The sequence below is a fragment of the Lissotriton vulgaris genome, chromosome 6, assembly GCF_964263255.1.
Source record: "Lissotriton vulgaris chromosome 6, aLisVul1.2, whole genome shotgun sequence".
Lineage (NCBI taxonomy): Eukaryota > Metazoa > Chordata > Amphibia > Caudata > Salamandridae > Lissotriton > Lissotriton vulgaris.
This window is the reverse complement of record NC_141694.1, coordinates 1648900357-1648907688: the sequence shown is the minus strand read 5'-3', so window position 1 is coordinate 1648907688 and position 7332 is coordinate 1648900357.

The following is a 7332-nucleotide window of genomic DNA, read 5'->3' as shown; positions in this document are numbered from 1 at the left end:
GGATAAAATACCTACAATGATAAAAGATGACTAAACGTACTCAACTGGTGCTTCTAAGATACGCCTACCCCGGTTTATCTAACCTAAGCCTAGTACATGGGAAGGAGTAAGTGAGATGTAGTTTGAGTTAAATAGTTTCTGCCAAGAATCTATCAAAGAATTCTCTACGGGTCTATTCAGCTCCGTACCTTGTTTATAGAATGTAGGAGGTCTTGTATCTCTCTCTCAGGACTCGATCTCCCAGTAACCCGCAAGGGAAGCCGGGAAACACCAGAGCTGGATTTCCCGGCAAGAGAAAAGACAGAGTTTCTCTCAGTGCGTAGCTGGAGGGTCGGCTTCCTTCGGCCCTCGCTACAGCAGGGCGTCGGGCAAGTAGTCAGTCGATGTGCTCCAAACCACTGTGTGTTTTGCTAGGGCAGATGCTGGTATATTTATACCTGGAAGGTGCCGAGTTTGTCGTAAGGTTGGACATAATACGTCACTAAGAACTCGCAGTTCTTTTAGGACTCCAGGAGTTCTAGGACAAATCAATACAGAAGCAGGGAAAAGTCCCGGACTGCTGGAGGTTTGGTCTCTCCAAGAACTTGTTGTGATTTCTAGGAATCTGTGGAAGTAGCCATGTATTTGGACTACATTGGCTGTGTCTAAATATGGTTATGATTCTGATGCCTATATAAGGATATGATGAGTTATACCTATATAAGGGCATGAATCGAGAAAATTACACTAGAGCCCTAGATTCGTCTACAACACCCACTCCACGTAGAATGTCCATCTTTACTAAGTACTAAAGCAAGTGTAACATATCTAAGCATGTGTTTACAATCCCACCCAAAAATACATAAAATGTATTTGAAATGGTTTGTTCGCGAAAAATGAGTATTGTACTGTATGTTTTCTAAGCAGTGGTATCATTCAAACAATGCATATAGTTTACATTTGAAATGCTGACTGAATGAATCACGAAAAGTTACATTCATGAAATGGCTCCTAATACAGAAGAGAAGGTCGAGACCATTTCATCACATATTTATACAAGACTCTATATGTGCTAGAGGCTGAGTTCAATATTGTCTCTAGATTTTTTCCTTAAAAATAGAAATCTTGTTCTCTAAGAATAGTTCTACTTTAAGCAGATTACTCTGTGCCCAAAAAAAAGTAAATATTTTGGTAATGAGAAAAAATAATTTCCTTTGAGGAAAAAATAGTTCCAAAGTTTTAGAAGTTTATCAAAACTGAAGGCCCAATTCAAAGTTCAGGGAACGCTGTGTGCTCGTGTTTTCAAAAGTTATTCTCGTTGTTAGGAGAGAACATTAACTCAGATAGGCTGGCAAAGAATTCATCTACAACAGTAGGTGAAAGTTGGACCATGTCAGAAAAAGTAGAAATAGTGCATATGTGAGATGCATTGCCGTCATCGTTGTCTAGATCAGCAATGGTCACGGAATGTTATACCTGTGTGCCTCTTTCATCTCGTACCTCACTGCCAGCATGTTGCTGTGAGGTCTCAATGAATGCCGTCATCAGAATTGGTAGCCGCTGGGGACAATACGTTGCATGAGCCGTTACCAAACCAAGCAAAGTATCGACATCCATAGGTACTGCTGATGGGAGTGTGAGACAAACGTCTAACACGCATTCTTCTCAGCAGAGCAGGCATCGTAGAACAGGTAGGATGTAATCTTGCCAGATTGGTCTGAATGAAAGAAACCATGTGGAATTCAGATCTCTTAGCCGAGCCAAGCCGAGGACTTTGGTAATCCTATCTCTGTACCGCATTGCCAGGATCGTTTGTTCCATGGTAACCTGGGTATTGCTTGTGACTGGACTTGCCATATCGGAGCAGAAGGAACAAAAATAACATTCCTGCTCTGAGTCCCAAGATGAGAGGCAGGCCGCCGAACACAGAGTGCACGAAATTCGGGAAGATGCTCAGGACTGCTTCAAAGGATGATAATAGTCCCGAAAAAATTGTTTTAAATACATTTGTGATGCCGCTGGTATCATACATGTTTAAGAGTTGACTTAACATTTCTACGAAATGCACGGGGCAATTTGTTAATAATAATGCATGCATCTCTGCTGACGTCCTTGCGACTTGCATATCATCCATCTCTCTGGACTAGGTCAAAGGCACAGTTTTTTGTAAAAGAATAGCTTTCATTCTGCCTAAAGTATCAATTTGAATAGAAGAGATATTCAATGAAGGCCATATTGTTGCCTCCTTGTCTGGTTTGCTGTTTGGATACAATACTTGCATACAGCAAGTGACCCTGGATGTAACACTAACTAGATAGGCCGCTCCTGGCAACATACCACTACAGCTGTGGTCATTTAAGATAACGTAACTGCCGTTGGAAAGTTGTCTGAATAAAGGCTTTATTTGTGTGGCTGGGGTGCCGTGCAGGTGGCAAGAAAGGTCATTTGATGAACCCTCGCAGGCTCCATGGAAGTTAATTCCTTGACACAGAAGTATACCACTTAGTGAGTTTCTACAATTGTTACCACTAAGAAATACCTCTTTTTTCCCCCCACTCCAACATCTATGTGTGTAAGGTAAATTCCAGGTTGACTTGATGTACCCTTTACCCAACTTTTCATACAGGCCCGCTGGTATGTGCTTTAGGCAATATTGAAACTGCAATGTCGTTATTGGTATTGTAATGATGCCATATATTATCCATTCAATGACAGGCTTTTCGGAAACTGTCAATGGTAATCTTTCTAGTTTTTCAATGCTCAGCACCGTATAGTCTGCTCTTCTTTGTGCCAAAGAGATTTGTTTATCTATAAGGTTAAAGATAGAAAATAATGACGTTGTGTTGATTAGACGCCAGGGCACGTAGCCTGAACGGAGATTTTGTAACGTCCAGCCTAACTGTACAATAAAACATAATTGGGACTGGCCATGTTGTAACATTAGCATATCATGTTCTATTATATCAATAGCAGATGATACAATGTTGTCCAAAGAATGATTTCTGGAGGACAGAGTCGTTAACCCATTGTCCACTACATACAGTGTTTTTTCCAAATTAATACAATCAATTTCTCGTATTTTTTCAGCAGTTTCAATTTGCGTTACTTTCCAAGCTTCGTTGTAAGCAGCATATATACCGGCGTATATGACACGTTTTTGACGCTGTTTGCGAGGTTCCAATAAGAAATCTCGCAAGTCAACGCCTTCTTTAAGTAAGGTCAAGTGTTGCTTAATTTCAGGTAGTGTGCATTTCTGTAGCCATTCGAGGCATAGTTTCCCTACACTGTATGTTGTTATTATCCCTGGATGTTTTCTCTGGGAATATCTTGGGTCTGGCCTGTTCTGTGTGAACCCCTGTGTTTTGTTCAGGAATCTATCTTGACAGTTATTAGTGTCTGTGTCAGATCAACCATTTTCTCCAATCAGGATTAGTTCTCTTTTGGTGTAAAATATGGGATACGTCTATCTCCTCATCTGTAGTGCTATTACTATCAGGTATGGGCTTTGGTATAGACGGCTTGTTTAAATCCTTTATCTTGGCTAGGCAAAGACAGGCTGTTTGTTGAATGGTGTCATTCAGGAAGATTATTTGTTCTGGGATCATGCAGGCTCTGAATAATGATTCTAAACCTTGTACCTGCCAGTCTTTTGTACCCTTGACCATTTTTGTCTCAATGCTGTCTTTCCAAAATTCAAAACCAAATGTACACAATTGTGCATAAAATTTTGCAGAATAAATTAGTTTAGTATTTGTCAACATGTTTTTCATTCCTGTCTTATTCATAATTTTGAAATAAAACGTTTCTGGATCTGTGTTATTAATCCCTGAGAAGTATGGGAATTTCTCATAAAATGTTTTCGAGCTGCCTTTTGGCGGTGTTGGACAATGTTCCCATTGATTATAAGTAAAAACATTTCCAGGATTCGCAGATTTATGCAAATAGTGGTGCCCATAATGATTAAAGCAATACATTTCTTCATAATCTGACAAACCTTCTAAATAATCATGTTCTGTCAATTTTGCTGACATTTCTAAATCTGACAGCATGTTATTAATAGTTTCAAAGTCCCAATCATCAGAGAAAGTGCTCGGTGAGACAAAGTCACTTAAAGAAACCTTGAACTGGTGTGGATACTTCAAGAGTTCAACCGGGCCATAGATGTCGTAATCAGTAGTGTCCCATGCTACACCACCAGGTATAGGAATGGCTGTGATGTTTACTGATGATAGTTCTCTTTTTTCAATGTGAGAATATTTGTTAGGCTTTAGAACCAAGTTGATTTTCTGACTTGCTGTGTCCATTGTACTGAATTTTCCATCAATCATTCTTCCCAAGCTTAAAACCAAAATGAGCCAGAGCAGGAGGAAAAGTACACCTAACACAATCCACAATTCAATCCATGGTGAGATCAGATATGTTTCTCCAAGTTGATGAAAGAGTTCTGTTATTTTTTCTTTGAAAGTTTTGTTTGCTGGCTTTTCTTCATGTTCACTAGGAACTTCAGAAAAGGAATCGAAATTGATAAAATATCCAGAGGCAGTTCTGTCAATTGTTAGAATTGCATCATGATTGTTATTAATCTTTGTAGTTGCTTCTTCCTTTGTCATATTAGTATAGTCAGAGGCTACATCATTGTAGACAAGTGTTTCTTGACGAACGGTTTCAATTTGGGTTTCAAGAGGCACTAGTTCCATGGCTTTGTTGCATAGTCCTTCTTTATTCACTACATGTTTATCAAATGTGATTAGTCTCCCAGTTTGAACCTCTTGAATTGTAGCAAGGTTTGGTCTACTGCTACATCTTGGGAGTCCACTGGGCCTGCTACTTATTATTGGCCACATGGTTGTGATTTTACCAGGTCGATTGATACAACTCTGTTCTCCTTTTTTCCAGCAAGGGGCGGTAGTACTACTGATCTTGTTCCGTGGATTGCTAAGACAGGTACTGTTTTTCTGTAAGAAGGCCCAAATTCCTTCTTCACCGCGATCTTTTCCCTGAACAGATCCCCAATCTTTGGAATCCAGACAGGTCTTGCTGGGACAGGTTGTTTTTCTTCAGTGGGTGTTGGCTTTTGCTTTGTGTTACTTAGACTTCTTGTTTCATTTAAGTCCTGTAAAACAGTCAAACGATCTTTGATATCAAAGGTTTTTTGTTCCACCACTGAAGTCTGACGAACGAGGTCTTCGATCAACATTCTAGTACCAAACAAAAGTTCATTCAGAGTGATTCCACCCAGAGAATGTCTTGGCAGATTATTAAGACTACGTTGGACACTTATTAGATGTTTGACCCACCCATCACCCGAACCTAATACCCTCGCTGTTATAGATTGCTTTATGTCACGTTTTTTTCTCTCCACTACCGCATTACCCTCAGGATGGAAGGGACTAGAATACCGCAATGCAACGCCCAAGCTGGCCATGGCCTCTTTGTAAGCTCGAGAGCTAAATGCAGGACCCTGGTCAGAATGTAGCGTGCCAATTGCATATGTGCCGATAAAGACTTGCAGATCTTTAATAACAGTTTTGGTATCAGCGGAGCGCTGGGGCCACATCCAAATGAATCTCGTGCAGGAATCCACTCCGACCATGATATATTTATGGTTGCCATTCCTTTGTAAGGGACCACAGTGGTCCAGGTAAACACATGCTAATGGTTTATCTGAGATTAGAAGGGGCATCTGCGCAGGTCGTTTCACTGTTGATACCTTCATTTTTTGGCATATTTCAGTCTAGAACATAGTTTCTAATCTTTTTCCTCATGCACGGCCACCAATATCTCTGTTTTTGTAACGATACTGTGGCGGAAACACCCGCATGTGCAGAGGCGAGCCCTTCATGTGCCCCTGAGATTAGTCCTAACCTATGTTCCATGTTTGGAATTGCCCTATCCCCACTCCAAGGATTACGGCAAAAGGAACATTATTTGCAACAGTTTTGTATGAGTACTTTACTGGAAATCCTCTTGGAGTGTCCTATCACTGTTTTTTACTGAAGCAGTGACAGCTTGCATTATCTCACTGTCTATTTTTGTTTTTGACCATGTGAGATCCCCCTCACATCCCTTACTGAGCAAGCTACACTGGCTCCCAATATACCAGAGAGTACAATTTAAGATATGTTGTACCATCCATAAATGCTTGTACGGAACTGGCCCTAGGTACTTGACTGAAATCTTCCAACCTTATCAACCAGGAAGATCTCTAAGATCTGAAAATCAAGCTCTGCTACAGATCCCTAGGATCAAAAGAGAAAGACAAGGAGGCCGGGCCCTGGCATTTAGAGGTCCTACTTTATGGAATTCATTACCCCCTTTCCTAAGACAAAATTCCAATCTTGTTACTTTCAGAAAATACCTAAAGACGTACTTGTTTCCTACTCAGCAATCTTAGATATGTCATACAAACTTTCTGTCCCTACTTATCTTCTGAACAACACAGCGCGGAGATATCTCCTTGGAGATCGAATTCCTGCGCTTTATAAGAAATATAAATAAAATAAATAAATAAATAGCAGCTACGGAAGTCGTTTGCACAGCTGCCTTCGCGGCTTCATCAGCCAATGAATTCCCTGCAGCGTGAACGCCATCACTTTGATGACTCAGTCTATGTATCACGTGAGTATTTTGTAATTCTTTCTGTAAAAGAACTACTTGTTCCCAATGCATTTTATGCTTGATTGTGTCACCTTTCGCATCTTTGAAACCGTTTTGAACCCAGTTCTGCAAGTATTGATTGTAAGACTGAACGCAGTAATACGAATCGCACACTATTAGTGTGGGGAATTCGCGATCGGTATTCTCAAGCGCCATCTTGAAAGCCTGTAGTTCAGCTTGCTGAGCTGTACAGTCTCCGAGTGATTGAGTTTTAGTGACCATAGGTCTGAATTTACCTTCGTGCTAGCGACCTTTAACAATCGCGCATGCAGCACTATAAGCTTGTTTACCCCCAACTGCGGGCTGTGCTGGTCCGTCTGTATATATTATACAGCCGTAATGTTCGAGAGGCAGAATTTTGGTCGGCAGAGGACAATCATACCCGTATTTGAGAAATTTTAATGTTTTCAAGTTAGGATCAAATTCGTAAATTACGTCTGATGCAGCAAGAGAATTAACCCATTGTATCCATCTCGGATGTAAAGCTTTAGCATTTGGAATGCTTGCTCTTTTCACTGCTTCTAGGGCAGGTACAGGTGTAACGATTATTATATGTTTACCCTGTGCGAGGACTCTTTCTTTTGCTACAGCAGTTTGAACCGCTGTCTGAATTTTCTCAGTAGAAGTGAATTTTATTTCAGCTTGTGTGTAGCTTGTGTGTACAAGTGTGATTTGTAAGCTATTGGTACCGTTTCC